Consider the following 16,022-nt stretch of genomic DNA (forward strand, 5'->3'; position numbering starts at 1 on the left):
GATGAAATGTCATTTATAACTCATAGGATATCGGCTTGGCTGGGAATGACTTTCCAATCCCTTCAACTCATTAAGCCCTGCTAAGGAAGAGAGAACACAGATGATATAGAATAAACTCCCCACAGTAAGCCTGTGGCTGGTACAGACTAGTTAGCAATACTCAACCTGAAAATAAAACCTGAGGATGTGCCTGATATGCACTCAACCCTCCATAAACCCAGCGCCCCTGGGGTGTGCTTGGCTCTCCCTGCTTCCCCACGGAGCCCCCAGGCCTGGCCTGCTCTAAAGTCTCTGTGAGAACCAGGAGGTTTGGCTGAGGTGTGTTCTTGGGAAGGGACGCGTGCTCACTGGCTGCAAAGAGAATATATAATGTTCCAATTAAGAACTCGGCTCCCTGAAATTCTGGAACTCACATTGATGACTTATGGAGAAACAAGACGGTCTTGGTAATGAGATCCTTTTCTCTCTTTATTAAATATTGATTGAATATGGAAGAAATTCAATTTCCAATGGAGTTGAAATCTTATTTCTAGGGTGTTGGTAATAAGACTTTTATTTTTTCATTTGTTTGTTTGTTTCAGTTTTGATGCCAAGACTATGAACATCTGTAGAGCAGAACTATGGAAGAGCTTTGCTCTGTCCTTGCTGCTGGTGCTGAGATGTGGCTGCCCACGTGATTGAGTGCTGTTGTGGGTTTTTAATTTTAATCTTAATTTTTTGAGTGAGGCTGGGTGCACTACAAAACACAACAAGCTTGCAGTGGGAGGAGGAAGGAATTTTTATCTATGGAAGAAAAAATCAAATTAGTACTGCCCCTTCCTCCCCCAAGTTTGACTCTAAGCCTCTGAAAACATTTCCAGCTAACTGTGCACCTATCTGATACACAGAGACCTTAATTAAGCATGACAGTAATCACTCTAGAAATAAACTCAGAGAAGGGCTGAGGTTTCTTGGCCTTCTTCCCAAGAGACTTATTTACTAAAGGACCAGGAGGGACTCATTATGAAATGGTTTACCTATTAGAAGGTCCCATGTCACTGGCTCTGAGAGGCAATTAGAGCTCCGTCGGGCCTAGTCGAGGGCACACCGGCCGTCTCCAGGAGAACCCGGGTGGAAGGAAGCCACTCACTGCAGTCTCTGTGTCCATTCCATTCATCCGTGTGGCCCGATGCCCCGTCAGGGAAGGGTCTTAACTTCTTCCAGCCCAGTTTCCTTTTTACAAAATGATTTGATGCTCAGTATCCCTACTCTAGTAGGCAGCTGCAAATTGATTGCTCAATGAATGTTCTAGAATCAGTTTTTGCATTTGCTAAGATTAGCCTTTACCCTCTTTTAACAGGGGTGCAGAGGCTACGTTTATCCTTTCCCGATCTCCAAACACCCCTCGCATTCTCCTCTGATTCCTCAGCAGGAACAGTCATGTAGAAGAGACCCAAGAAGGTGAGGACACATGAATATGGCGTTCATTTTCCAAACTTGAAAAAGAAGATAATTGCAGGTACTGTTTACAACATCTGGCTTTAAAGGTCCATAGTACAAGTGACTCTTTGTTAAAATAAATAATGAGTTTATTTATTTAAGGTCATGCTTCAGAAAGAAAAGTAAAAATAAGATCAGCTTTTACTGAATCATAAAATGAGCTGAGGAAAAGGTAATGCATCTAAAATAACTCTGAGACCCTAACATGCAGGGCTTTAAGTATCAGTGTAAATGAAAGGCAGGTTCACAGAAAATCCTATGAAACAGAACTCCTCATTAAGTTGAGGGCACTGTATTGGATTGTTTCTCAGGCTTAGTCAAAGCCTAAATGAGTTATCAAAGAGAACTGTGATCAGGCCAGCTTTAGGGCTCCAACATGATTTTAGTATATAGATCACCAACTGAATTTTTTAGTTTTCAGAAATATACCTGACATTGTACCATGAGAACTCTCCCAGATCATACCATATGGTCATTAGTTTAGGGGAAGTTACAACTCATGTATAAGAAGTCTTGTGCATTTGATGCTGAATTTCATGGGCTCCTAAAAAAGCAGATTGACTGATAATTAGCTGAAGGGCCATAAACAAAACATTCTGTCCATGGAAGTCAGTCTAGTCGGGGCCACAGCCCCTGGGGTGATAGGAGCCCAAGAATGAGGTTTCATTTAGCAGAAAGAGTAAGAGAAATAAACAGCAAGTTAAATATGGGGCCTCCGAAGCAACTTTTCCTGACTCTTCTCCAGCAAAAAAATTTCAAATGCATTTTCAAGAAGTAGGAAAATGAAAGAAAATGATTTTCTTAAAAGGAACTGACGAATGAGAAAATAGTTCATATGGAGTTTTATTCTTCCTGTGGCTGATGGCTCTCTCCGGTAGCAGATTATGTGCGTAAGGAAGGACATTACTTCTTTGATGTTATTAGGGGCGCCGAGCTATGGAAAAGAGAACTCACTATTGCTTGCTACTAACGAGAAAAGCCAATGTATCATTCGTTTTAGAGGCCCCCACCCCTCCATGTCCATCTGCATGGGATGCCAGGGCCATGCATCATGAAGTAATTCATGGTGCTGCTTCTCATAGGCAGAGAGCACCCGTTCTTAGGAGCAATGCTCGACTGATTATGGGGGGACTGTACAGAATGCATCAGCCATCCTGTTTCAGAGATGGCACTACTTGGGTAAACTTCCATCTTTATTTTAACAATCCAACTGCTGCTAGTAGGCCTCCGGCCTTGAGACAGTCAAGTACTGAGGCAAAAGGAAAAGGTGAGATTTCTTAACACTGCTAACATCTTCTCTCTAGTTATAAGAAGACGGGACTGGGGGGCGCCTGGGTGGCTCAGTGGGTTAAGCGTCTGACTTCGGCTCAGGTCATGATCTCATGGTTTGTGAGTTGGAGCCCCACATCGGGCTCTGTGCTGACAGCTCAGAGACTGGAGCCTGCTCTGGATTCCGGCTTCCTCTCTCTCTGTCCCTTCCCCACTCTCACCCTGTCTCTCTCTCAAAAATAAATAAACATTAAAAAAAATCTTGAAGGAAGATGGGATTGGCAATTTCATTATTGTTGAGATATGTGTCATTGAGTCTTAACAAAGGCCATTCAGAGATACTGGGACTCAGTGTGCACCCAAGTACTATCTGCAAACACAAGTTTCTAAACCTTCCAGAAGCATAGTACCTCACAAGAAGTTAAGCATGAATTTCTGAGCAGAAACATGGTCCTTGAATCAGCGAGCATTGATCAAAAGAAAAAAAAAGGTCCTGTTACACTGCCTGGAATGTTGTTATCATTCCACGCCCAAGCCCGGCTTTAGAGGCACGGTGATCACTGGTGTCTATGCAGCATGATCCATGAAATAGCGGGGATTATGCATACCCCCACATCTTCCCGCTGGCTGCGGAGCTTACCGTCGTGTGATTTATTATTAAGTGCTGTTTTACTTGCCAGCATTTTGTGGTTTAACAGCCCACCTGAGTGTGAATTAGTTTATCAACTGGCTTTCTTATGAAAAGACAGATGAGACTACATGAAAATGCTTAGCACATGGGTAGGAAGCAGCTGATGAAAACAGAAGAAAGGCCCAGAAGACAAACTCCCTTGCCTTTGAAACTTTGCCTGGCTCTGATTGTTCAAATAATTCAATAGTTCCTAATACAGAAGAGTCTCTTCATCCTCAGGTGAACCTTGGCCTTGAAAAACAATGGAAGAATGAGGAGTGTGGGAAGGAGGGAATTGAGTGAGGGGCGCTGCCTCCTTTATCTCAGGAGCCTCACGGCTCCTATAGCACCTGGAAGAGCAGGTGTGTCGCAGAGTGTGGGGTGCAGCACCTCCCCCATTGCAGACCCTTTCCCACCTTTGCGGAGGCCTGAACACTAACCCGGTGAACATCGGCCGATGGGCATTCATAACCCATCCATTTACCTAGGCTCCCACTTACTTAGGTGCTGGCTGATAAAATTTGTGGTGTTACAGGGACTTCAGTCCCCTCTCAACTATTATCTATGAAACGCACAAACCTTTTAGACCTTGTATGAGTAGAAACTAACTACACTTTATTTAGGACCAGAGTACTTTAGGGTCTTTACCTTTACAATGTGAGAAGGAAAAGCAATGGAGAGCAAGACAGAGGAAGGAGATAAGACTTCCTGCGGCCTTCAGATCTTTCTCTGGTCGGAAACTGCACAAAGGCCTCGTGCTGCAGGAGCACGGAACAGGAATATGCGTATTTTGCAGTTGATGGGTTACAGGGGGTGTTTTGCAGAAATTTTGTCTTAGGACTTCAAACTTATTGATATATCACTGGTTATAAGGTTCCCTTTCAGAAACTATTGGTCACACTCATTGTCTTTGCCAACAGAATGCCCATATGATGGAGTCTCTAGCCAGAATGAGCTGTTCATCGATGAATGTGGATTAATAACTGTAGACATCTGTGGCAATGTTTACTCTGCCCTGTGGTGAGGAGGAAGAAACTCTCTTCCAAGAGTGCAGCTTAAGTTTCTCTGAGCGGGTTGAGCATTTGGATGTAACAGCTGCCCCTGGATGGCATCTTCACTGGACTTTGCAGAGTCAGATGTGTGGGAGAGGGTGCTCTAGGAGGCAGGGGCCAAGGAAGGGTCTGCAGGTTTAGGGCTAGACAGGCGGATATCTCTGCCATGAGCCAATGTCAAGGCCCATACACTAAATGTGGTGACCAGTTCACCCACATGGATGCTTCCTTTGTGTATATTTCCATTTGGGTACCCAGCCCCTCCTGCAGAGTCAAGTTCAGATGTCCCAGCTGCTCTCAGCTGCTCTGTTGGGGGTGGGGATCTGTGTGCATACTTCGGTCTGCGTGGTGGCCATAGCAGTGACCAGTGAGAGATCTCCCTGACCTCACCCTGAGGATACAAGAGCTGGGGTCATGGCATCCAGCTTCCCGTCCTTCTGGGGTTTTACTCTCTGTTGCCAGCCTTGGATGATCCAGGTACCATTTTATGAGAATAGATGGAATCTTCTTGCCTTAGTCCCTTTGGGTTGCAGTAACAAAAAAGCCCAGGCTGTGTGGCTTATAAACAACAGGAATGTATTTCTCACAGTTCAGGAGACTGTAAGTCTGAGATCAGGATGCCAATGTGGTCGTGTTCTGGTCACAGCCTTCTTCCAGAAAAGGGATTTTGACTTCTCATGGTGTCCTCACAAGGTAGAAGGGTTGAGGAATCTCTTAGAACCTTCTTTTATAAGCCAGAAATCCCATTCATGAGGAGATCCCTTATGATCTACTGGCCTCTTAAAGGTCTCATCTCCTGATACCTTCACATCTATTGTTAGGATTTAACATAGGAATTTTAGGGGAACACAAATGTTCAGACCGTAGCGCTTCCCAAACACACGGAGATCTGAGGTTCATGGCATTGTTCTCCGATCCAGTGATGCCACATGAGAGTGTGTAACCTTGTCTCCATAACACAAGCTTGAGTCTGATGGCCAGAGGATTTTGTGAACTTCTTCTTGAATAAAAACAAATACTACCACATATACTTCAATGAAAGCAAATAATCTAGAATTTTTCTTTGGCCCTAGACAATGCATGAATTTCTTTCTCCATCAGATTTTTGAATAAGTTCTCTTTAGCCTAATGAAACACTCCATAGGAGTCCAACATTTTGTTCACTGAATTTCAAATCTGGGCTTCCTGGGTTGTTCATATAATTTGTTAAAGTAAGAGAGGCTCAGATGGAGGAAGAATATCAAGGAGCTGTGAGACCCAAGGCTGAATGAGCGAGGCTGCTTCAGACCTAACTTAGGAGAAAGCCCTGGTGCCAAGACTCAGGGAGGAAACAGTAACCATTAGACACACACAGTGGCCTCTTGCAGTTCTTATAAAACCTTATGTAAATTTTCATGTGAATTTCATGGAAAATGGCACTTAATGTATACACCAAATGTTGGCAACATCCCCTCCACAGTGTGTGTATGTGTGTGTATATATATATGTATAAATTTTTTTCTTAAAGATACCTACCAAAGACAGAGTCATACACAGTCCTAACCTGTAGAAGCTTATGATGAACATATAACAGTGCTGGGTGTTGAGCAAAAGTGTCCAGAATAATGCTTACTATGCCACACACACAGCAGGTGCCTAATAAAGTAATTGTTATCAAACAAACAGTGAACACGTGTATTAAATAAAATTAATAGCTCAATAGCTCAGGCATGTGCCAGGGCACAGAAATGAGCAACGTGGTCTTGCCCTCAGTGATTTCCACATCTAATTGGAACACAAGTCTCATTCCCCAGAGAGGGGTGAACCAGGTAAGCACAGTCACATCAATGCCACGGACAAAGAACGAGGGCAGGTGGCGAGTGACATCCTGAGAAAGAGAAAGTGCTAGTAGATCCTAAGTTCTGACTGCTGACAGGAGCACACATGTGCAGGATGACACCTAGAATTCTCAACCTTTCCTTTCCAGAGTTGATGATCTAGAGAAAAGAAAGAAAACAGCTAAAAATTAACCCTAATTTCTGCTAGGTCCTCCAACCTTCAGCTGCTCAAAGATGGTGGTGGTCATATTGGTAGGAGGGACTAGATCCAATTTTATGAAGGATGTGGTCACATCTGCCATGATTGGGATCAGTGCTGAGGAAGGATGAATTTGCTCTCTGTCAAGAAGGCTTAGAGGAAGAAAAGCCTAAGTCAAATTTTGATGAAGATCATATGCCAATCAGCTGACTGATAGAAAAACTATTCCGTGTGTGTGTGTGTGTGTGTGTGTGTGTGTGTAAAACAACAGGAAGTTTAAAGTCATGAACAAGATGAAAAAAAGGATATAATTTTCCAGTTTTCCAAAAAGTTTGGACTTTATACCAAGACACATGTAGGCACTGTTTTGGCATTTCTACCTCTTTGTACACTCTGCAGTCCTAGGAAAGAATCCATGATGATCTGAAGACAGAGTGAAGGTGGTATTAAGTCCTGGCCCCACGATTAGTTGCCTCATGACCTTGGGCAGCTCACCTAACCTCTCTGGGCCCAAGTTTTCATTCCTGCAAACTGGGCAGGATTGCGGAGAGGCCCAAGTGAGATGACTAGATGGGAACTTGCATTGTAAGGTAATAAGCACTGTTCACCGGGAAAAGCTTGGTGTTTCATGATGAATCCTTGAGCCTGGCTCTTTGTGGATTAACCGTGGAAAGCTGGGCTTCAATTCTGGACAATTAGAATGCCAGACCGAAGCAAAGTGACCCAGTTCGGCAGATTTTAGGTAGTTAATTTCAAACAATTAGAAATTGTACTGAAATATTTGTCTGACGGTGTCTTGCACATCTTCTGAAAATTCTTTTTGGAAAACTTAACCCACATGGTGTTAAGGCAGGCCTGCCCTCCAGCCAGAGGAATGTACTGATGTAACGTGGGCTGCTGAGGCGAGACCATGTGCGACACACTCTGAGAATGGCCTTCAGTGTTCTACAGCTTCCACGCATCCATTCTCCTCCTTCCTCCCTCCTGGTGTTGCGGGTTTGGGTGTCTGTGGCCCTTACCCTCCTACGGCTCCAGGATCTTCACCAAAGCATTTGCAGCCAGACAGAGCTGGAGGAGTTACACAGCGAAGCGAGCATCGGAACAATCACTCCCCCAGCATTGGCTGTACTTAGGGCAGCACCATAACCATATGTAGGTGTTTAAAAATGCCACTCGGCGATTTTTATTATGTCATGCTACAATCTTCCTATGTCAGTTGGGCTCCTCCCACGTCTATTATGAGGCATGAGAATGAAAGATCCCACAATTTATGAGCCGAGTAGCAGTGGAGGATTAATAATCAGGGGCCTTTCATTAGAGCCTCAGTTAGATTAACCCCTCTTTTCTCTATGGGTCTTCTCTATGGGGAGGAATCATTGTGGTGAAGACAGTCCAGGTTTTTCTGTTCACCTGCTAGGTTGGAGAATACTGTTGCCATATTTAGGGATTTGTGATACTGCAAAGATGTTTGCTTTCAACTTCCTCTTCTCCTTTTTTATCCCTTAAAAACAAAGCATAAACTTGTGAGAGAAAGTTTTTCTCTAATCTGTCATAGCGGAGGGACTCTTCAAGCACAATGGGGTTAGGCCCGCTTCAGCGTTGTGAGGGGGGGAGTGGGCTGCGGGGTGCATCTTCCCGGCGATGGGCCAGCCGTGTCCCCGGTGCTGCAGAGAACGGCAGAACTGGTTTAACGCTTCTGAGGCACAAGGACTTGGTCCCTGGGAAGGTAGATCCTTGATTGATGGGGATTATCCCCAAACTCTAAGTGGGTGTGTGTCAGAAACCAGAGGGGGTCTTTTAGGGACGGGGCTCAGTCGGTCAGGAAGACGAGGGGACAGCTCACCTGATCCCGCTGTGCTGGACACAGTCCGCGGTGCGTACTTTGTCTTCGAGTCACTCACTGGCTTTCAGACTCTTCAGCCAGGTTTACTCACGACTCCTGCTCCCGGTTTATCTTTCTAGACTCTCACTGCACTTCGGTTGTCTGGTCGTTCTCTGGACCTCCTGCCAGATTCTATTTTCTGAGTTAATTTGTCCCATCGCAGCTGTAGGTCCCCAGGCGCCCGAGCAGGTCCTGCACACATGTGCATGCACGCGCACGCGCACACACACACACACGCATGCACACACACGCACGCACGCACGCACACTAACTGCTGGGGAGGACTGGGCCCTGGCTCCCTGCAGCAGCGGTGTGGTCCTCCGGATCCTCACCCACATCAGCGTCCTACACTCCAAGATTCCTCTACCTGGACCCTCCCTCTAGACCATGACTATGTTTATGGGGCCTCACTTTGGTTATTTTGTCTTTGCATTTCCTTCTCTTATTCCTGGACATCCCCAACCTAGATGGTTCCGGGAGCTGTCCTTCACTGCCCACTTCCTTCTGCATGTTCATTCACTCCCGTCTGACACGGGATCGTTTCTCTGCAGACCACATGCAAAGCTCCTCCTGGTGAGCCACGGAGCCACTGACCCCCCAACCCTGCTGTTCTGAACATGCCATTTGCATGTCTTTCAGTGGCTTCCCTGTTTCTATTAACGGCACCTCCAGCCTTTCGGTCAGCCGGTCATTGCTTCTCACTCATCTTCCTCCCCTGCACTCCCCCTGTTGTAACTTCATAACGCTCTCTGCATCCTTTCTTACCCCTACTTCCAATCCCACTGCTCTGCCCTCCTTGAGACCCTCAATACTGCCTGAGGGATCCATGAATACAATGGTTACTCCAGTCTCTCCATCAGACCAACAATTTCTCCAGCATTACCTGATAGCTGTTTCTAAATCACGTGGCACTTACACTCTGACAGCCCTCATACTTTCAGGGACTGGCTGTTCATTGGTTACAAGAGTAGGCCTAAATATGTTAAATTATGGGCCATTCCTTATATATCTGGTCCAAATCTACTTTGTCGCCATGTCAAACTTCACTCACCTTCATATAACCTCCCTCTGGTCCCGGGGGGGGGGGGGGGCTGTCTTTTCAGTGTTTCTCCTATGGTGCTCTTTGCTTATGAGTATTTCTGCCTGGAACAATCAGCTCTTCTACCTGAACCCCAACTCAAACACAACCTGCTCGGAGAGCCTTTCTTGGTCTCTGTAGAGACTCTTCCCCTGGGCTTCCTGAGCCCGCTGCTGGCTGTCTCCTAGACATACTGGCCAGTGTCTATGTGCCCTGAAGCTATTGGTGTTCTTAGATGCCTCATTTTCTTTTTTCTTTTTTAAACTTTTTAAAATGTTTTCTTTATTTCTGAGAGAGAGAGTGAGTGAGTGAGTGAGTGAGAGAGAGACAGCATAAGCAGGGGAGGGTCAGAGAGAGAGGAAGATACAGAATCTGAAACAGGCTCCAGGCTCTGAGCTAGCTGTCAGCACAGAGCCCAAAGCGGGGCTCAAACCCACAAACCGTGAGATCATGACCTGAACCAAAGTCGGACGCTCAACCGACTGAGCCACCCGGGTGCCCCTAGATGCCTCGTTTTCTTTTCAACTCAAATATCATTGCATCAAAGACCTTTTCTTCATGATGTGTCTTTCATTTACTGTGAGAACCTCCTTCACTATGGTGAGCCCTGAAAAATGGTTTGTTTCTTTCTCTTGGGAGAAAGAACAGAAGCCTTTCTAGGGTCTCCTTGGCTTCCAAAAGAGGCATTTTATGCATCCATTGCACTGTGAAATCCTTGTAAGAGTTTTCGTCTCATTTAGGTGAGACTCCAGTCTATGAATTAGAAATAGGGGGTCACATGAAAAATCTGCAAAATAGGATTCTTCTTTGGGTATAATTTTTTGAACCATTAAAAAAAATTCCATGTCCATTTCTTTTGGCATTTTTAAACTTGACCTGGGGTAAACTTTTGGCACTTTCTTTAAGGAGAAAAGAGAAACACATAAACTTGAGAATTTGTGGCCGCTAAAATGTTTCTAATATGTACGTTAACACAATTAATTCAAGAGCAATTATAAAAATCTTAAGTATTTGGTAGTTAAATACAATTTGCATAATTCCAGAATGGAATAGTTTGAGCTTTCAGAAAAAAAAAACTAAAAAGATCAGCATTTATTGTTTTACTTTTTGATTGCTTCTGAAAACTTGTATGGTGTTGCTTTGTATGAATAGGTCTCCATGAGTAAATTATGATCAAAATTCAAAGCCGTCATAAATTAAATGTGTTTTTTTCCTGCTTTCGTATACAAGACTTTCCATTAAGCTAGCCCCATATAATATACCTTGGATGTGTTCAAGAAAGCCCTGTAAATTATAGTAAGTATTTAAAATGGTAAGTAGACATTGGAAAAGGCCACATTAGGATTAATGAATGAAGGGGTTGATACTGAAAATGCACTTGTAAATAAATAACATGAAAAGTAAAGATGACACATTGTTAGGTTAGAGTTACAAGTAGGGATGACCATAAATTGTAGGGTGGCAACAGAGCATTCAGGGAACTTCAGTTTCTGGGGCGAAGCACGTCTAGTTTCTTTCTCGTGATGACTTCCCAGTTCCTTCTGGTCTGTGCTCAACCCTGAGGTTTTCCTGTACCTTCTCTTCAGATGTGGGAAGTACCTGAGATTTCTCTGCTAACCAGTCTAGTCCCTTCCCACCAGCACTCAGTGAATTACTCACCCACTAGTTGAAGACGAGTAGGAGTGGAGCTGGCTTTGTGTAGGAGATTGCGTTCTCTCAGCACCAGGAAGGAAGCAGACCCTCGATGCACGCCACTCCCAACAGAAATGAGAACATGGAGCACACACAGGCAGGGTATGCTTTAAACACACGTACTTGTTTGTCTCAAGGAAGGTTTGGGGAAGTGAACAGCACTTTGAGGAGAGAGTTAAATAGGACAGTGTATACTTCGACTGTTTTTTTTTTTTTTTAAATTTGTGTGGCTTTGACAGAATAGAGTGGAGACACTTGGAAAAGTATCGTGGGTATATTTAAAGTTATGGCACAGCACGGACTTTAACAGTCTCCTTAGGCATATAACTATGCAGCTATCTGAACTCTGGTTTCCTAAATTATCCATACATATACATGAATATGCATGTGTTATATGATGAAAGGAGAGAGATTTCCTTCTGAGATGTTCATTTTCTCCACCACCCAAGTTTGTATAGCTCCAATTATGTGATTTGCATACCTATTAGATTTCTCATTTGCTAAAGAAGGCAACTTCAACCCAAACCAACAGAAATGCTCTTAAAGAATTTATGCCCAGGTGCTTCACTCGTGTAAGTCATAAGAATAAGTAGAAGAGTAAAGCCTGGATTCTATAGCATAGAAAGAAAAATAAATGGAAATGGAAAGTGTACAGTGTCATGAAGAGAACTGACAGGAAGCCTAAAGCTCTAAGAGACTATGAAAGCTTATAGAATTTAAAATGAAGGGGCACCTGGGTGGCTCAGTAGGTTAAGTGTCTGATTTTGGCTCAGTTCAGATCTTATGGTTTGTGGGTTCGAGCCCTGCATCAGTCTCTGTGCTGAAAGCTAGCTCAGAGCCTAGAGCCTGCTTCAGATTCTGTCTGCTTCTCTCTCTGCCCCTCCCCCACTCATGCTCTGTCTCTGTCTCAAAAATAAACTGTAAAAAAATTAAAAAATAAAATAAAATGATAAGGAGTACTTGGATGGCTCAGTTGGTTAAACATCTGACTCTTGACTTCTCAGTTTGTGAGACTGAGCCTTGCACTGGGCTCTGTGCTGTCAGCACGAGGAGCCTGCTTGGGATTCTCTCTCTTCCTCTTTCTCTGTTCCTTCGTGGCTCATGCTTGCACTCTCTCTCTCTCTCTGTGTGTGTGTGTGTGTGTCAAAAAATATATATAAACCTTTAAAGAAATAAATTAAAATGATTATTAGGTAAATTCAATTTCTTTGTTTTTTATTTATTTTTGTTTTTTTTTTTTTTAGAGAGAGAGCGAGAGAGAGCATGAACAAGGGAGAGGGGCAGAATAAGAGAGACAGAATCTTTAGCAGGCTCATGCTCAGTGTGGATCCTACCACGGGGCTTGATCTCATGACCCTGGGATCGTGACCTGAGCCAAAATGAAGAGTTAGACACTCAACTGACTGAACCACTCAGGGGCCTTGAGAGATTCTATTTCTGACTGCAATGGTATAGCTTATACCAGAATAACTTTTCCACAGGTAACAAAATATAAAAACTCTCTCAGTTTTTCTCTTTACTGAGTAAAGACAGTAAAAGCAATAAAAAGCAGGCAGAAACTGGAGGAAGTATTGACTGAGATACTCCCAAATCTGCACAGGGAAACATGGATTGAACTCAGGGAGAAGTTCGTACCTTAATTGGCTTAAGAAGTCATCAGGCATAGTTTGGTCTGGTAGCTGCTGGAAAGTGAAGGGAGAATTCCAGAAATCAGGAAACCACAGAAGAGGTAAGCCCCAATCTGTGTATAAACTCTTTAGTCATGGTTGACTAATGAACTGAACATGCATAGGGGAGACCACATGATTTCCAGGGAAAAGCAACAGCTGTAAGATAAGAAAGACTGAAGAGTGTCCACTATAGCCCATATTGAGGAAGACAGAGTTTGGAGTTTGAGTTCAGTCAAGTTAATTGACTAGTAGAACAAAAATCAGTGTACTTTTGAGGAATGTAACATAATCCCAAATCTCTAGATAGGGCATCCACAATGTCATACTAGACTTGCACAGAAACCATAAAATTTCACTCCAAGTCAACAGACATTAATACCAATAAGATCTAGATGGATTTTGCAATCCAGGACCTGAAAACAACATTTGTAAATATGTTTAAGGATGTAAAGGAAAATATGATTTTAATAAGTGAACAGATCAGGAATCTCAGCAGAGAAATAAAAGCAGTAAAAAGAAATGGAAATTCTAAAATGAAACGTGTAATTCCTGAAATTAAAAATAAATTGCTGAGTGGATAGAACAGTGATGAAATTAGAAATCAACCATAGATGCTACAAGTAGTTGGTGAAAGTTAGATGAGGAATAAGTGTTTCTATAGTCTCAAAATATCCCCCAAAATTACTTATTAATTACAAATGGAGAAATAGTAACTACAGTTAAAAAACCTAGTAAATTCTGTTTTATACAAGTGATCAAAGCCAACACCACTAATATTGGAACAGAGCAATGTCATATAATGTGATGAGGACACAGCCATTCTGTGGAATTTCTGCCAAAAGGGTGTAACCTGAATCCAATTACAGGGAGACACCCACAAACTCAAATTCAGGGACATCTATGAAGCAACTGGCCTATACTCTTCTAAACATTAAGGTAAAGAAAGACACAGGTCCAGCAACAGCTCCTGAGGAAAAAAAAAATCCCTAACTAGACATGAAAACAAAATGCATTATGAGATCTTGGACTAGTTTCTGGCCTAAGGATGAGATATTTAAAGAACAACATTGGGATAATTGATGCAATTCGAATACAAACTATGGTTTAGATAATAGAATTGTTTCAAGTTAAAATTTGTGAATTTGATAACTGTGCTATAGTCATGTAAGAGAAAGTCTTACTTCTTAGGGAATATACATTTAAGCATTTAGGGGGAAATGGTACCAATGTTGCCGAATTATTCCCAAATGGTTTAGAAAAAATGTGTAGCAGATGAAAGCAGAGAGGTAGCGAGTGTAGAGATGAGCTCATGTAGCACTTATGGGTCACAGAGACATTTGCTTTTTACTTTGGATGAAATGGAAAGACATTGGAGCTTTCTAAGCTGAGGAATGACATGATCTCATATATGTATAAAATTGGTTCACTCTGGAAATTCTTGAAAGAAAATAAGAGAGGTGCACGGTAGAAAGTGACTGCAATGACCCAGGCAGGCCAAGATATTGGTGGCTTGGTGCAGGGTGGGAAAAAAGGAAGTGGCTAGTTTCTGGGCATATTTGGCAGGAAGACCAAACAAGATTTGCTGATTTACCCCATGTGGATCAGAAGTGAAGGAGGCCCCCAGGGTGGTGACAAGGTGTTTGAACTGAGTAAGCAGATGAATAGAGTTGCCATTAATGGTGAGAGGGAAAATGTAAGAGAGGATATGAGGAGCTCAGTACGGGACATGTTAAGTTTGAGACAGCTGTTAAATATGCAAGTGAGGATGTCAAGTGAGGATTAGAGTTTAAAATCTGGAGTTGAGGGCAGGTGTTCAGGCTGAAAATACAAATTTGGGCGTCATTGGCACATGGCTGTTCTTTAAAAGCAGGACACAGACTGTAGGAGATGCCAAGAGACTGAGTCTAAGTGGAAGGAAGACAGTCAAAGATAGAGCCCTGGGCAGACCAACCAAGGTCATGATTCACACTTAGCAGCAGCGTTCATGATACCAGCTGGGGGACAATTTGGGGAAGAGGCAGGAAACTCGATTGACTGGCTTTTACTGAGACTGGCTCCATCCTGACTGAAGGTACCCAGAAAGAATTTGCAAGGTCTCTCCTACCCCAAGGACTCCTCTCCAAACTTTGGAGTCAACAATGATTAGCTAATCTCCACTGTTGCATTTCTAAATAAAGGTCTTTCTTGGGCAGGTGGAGCCATCTGAGGCAAGAGACGACACTTGAGTTGTCAATAAGAGATCCCATCATTGTCTACAGTCCCCAACCAGGGCTCTCTGAGGGTCACAGAGGCCAACCCCAGTGGCTGGAAGTCTTCACTTGAGTCATCTGAGCTGACCAGTACAGGATTCCCCTGAGGACTCACCAACTGTGAGGATAACTGTAGAGTTCGTGGTTTTCGCACACATCTTCTTGGAAGGCTGGATGCTGGTTCACAATTCTGCCCTGCGAATATCTATCTGCAGATGTTCACCTGTCTCCCTCGTCCTTCAAAATGAAGCAAATATATACGGATACAAGATTCAATAAGAAGTATTGAGCAAATCAAGTTAAAAAATGCCCCCTAACACTCCAGAGGCCCAGACACTAAACATATTTTTCCATTTAAGCAGGTTTTTGTGCTGAGTTATTAGGAGAAATGCACTAAACATTTACTTCACCTTCAGCGTCACCTTCATTCTGTCCCCATTGAACTAGGCTAGTATTTATCTCATCAGGGAACTGGGTAAAATAAGTAAGTAGGCAAGGAGGGGGAGATGAAATTCAGGGTTGAGCACCGTCGGCTTATTGATGGCATTGAGTCCCCAGTGTCCCATTATCCCTTGGAGTAGACTCGCTCACATGCTAAATAGGAGAAGTGGTTATCCTGGGGGGTAATGTATGATCCCCTGGGGCTTTCTCCACAAGAAAATTGACCTTATATGGGCATCCACTGGCTCTCAAGAGGCACTGTATCTTATTCATTTTCCCCTGGCGGAAGGCTGGGCGCCAATGAGAACCCAGCCACCCAACCCAGAATGAAAGCCCTTTGTCAGTTCTGTTCTCTGCTGCTGATACCTGGGGTTTGGCTTTTTGGGAACCTCCCCTCCAATGATGACCTTGATCGGTTTAGGTTCAGGTTAGCTTCGTTGGTTTTTGCTGATGAGGCTAATTTTTTCCATTCAAACCCAAGGCCATTTAGCTTTGGTCTATCCTACGGGCAACATCTCTACCCT

General features: G+C 43.5%; 1 long non-coding RNA gene across 1 annotated transcript; it reads left to right on the forward strand.

Moving 5' to 3' along the window:
- Positions 1–408: 408 nt before the first annotated feature.
- LOC144222209 (uncharacterized) lies at positions 409–15,415 on the forward strand. Its single transcript, XR_013332341.1, has 3 exons — positions 409–446; positions 1,340–1,498; positions 15,001–15,415. It is a non-coding gene; the product is annotated as an uncharacterized LOC144222209 (long non-coding RNA).
- Positions 15,416–16,022: the final 607 nt, after the last annotated feature.

Source organism: Crocuta crocuta, unplaced genomic scaffold (assembly GCF_008692635.1).
Source record: "Crocuta crocuta isolate KB4526 unplaced genomic scaffold, BGI_CrCroc_1.0 scaffold101, whole genome shotgun sequence".
Taxonomy (NCBI): Eukaryota; Metazoa; Chordata; class Mammalia; order Carnivora; family Hyaenidae; genus Crocuta; species Crocuta crocuta.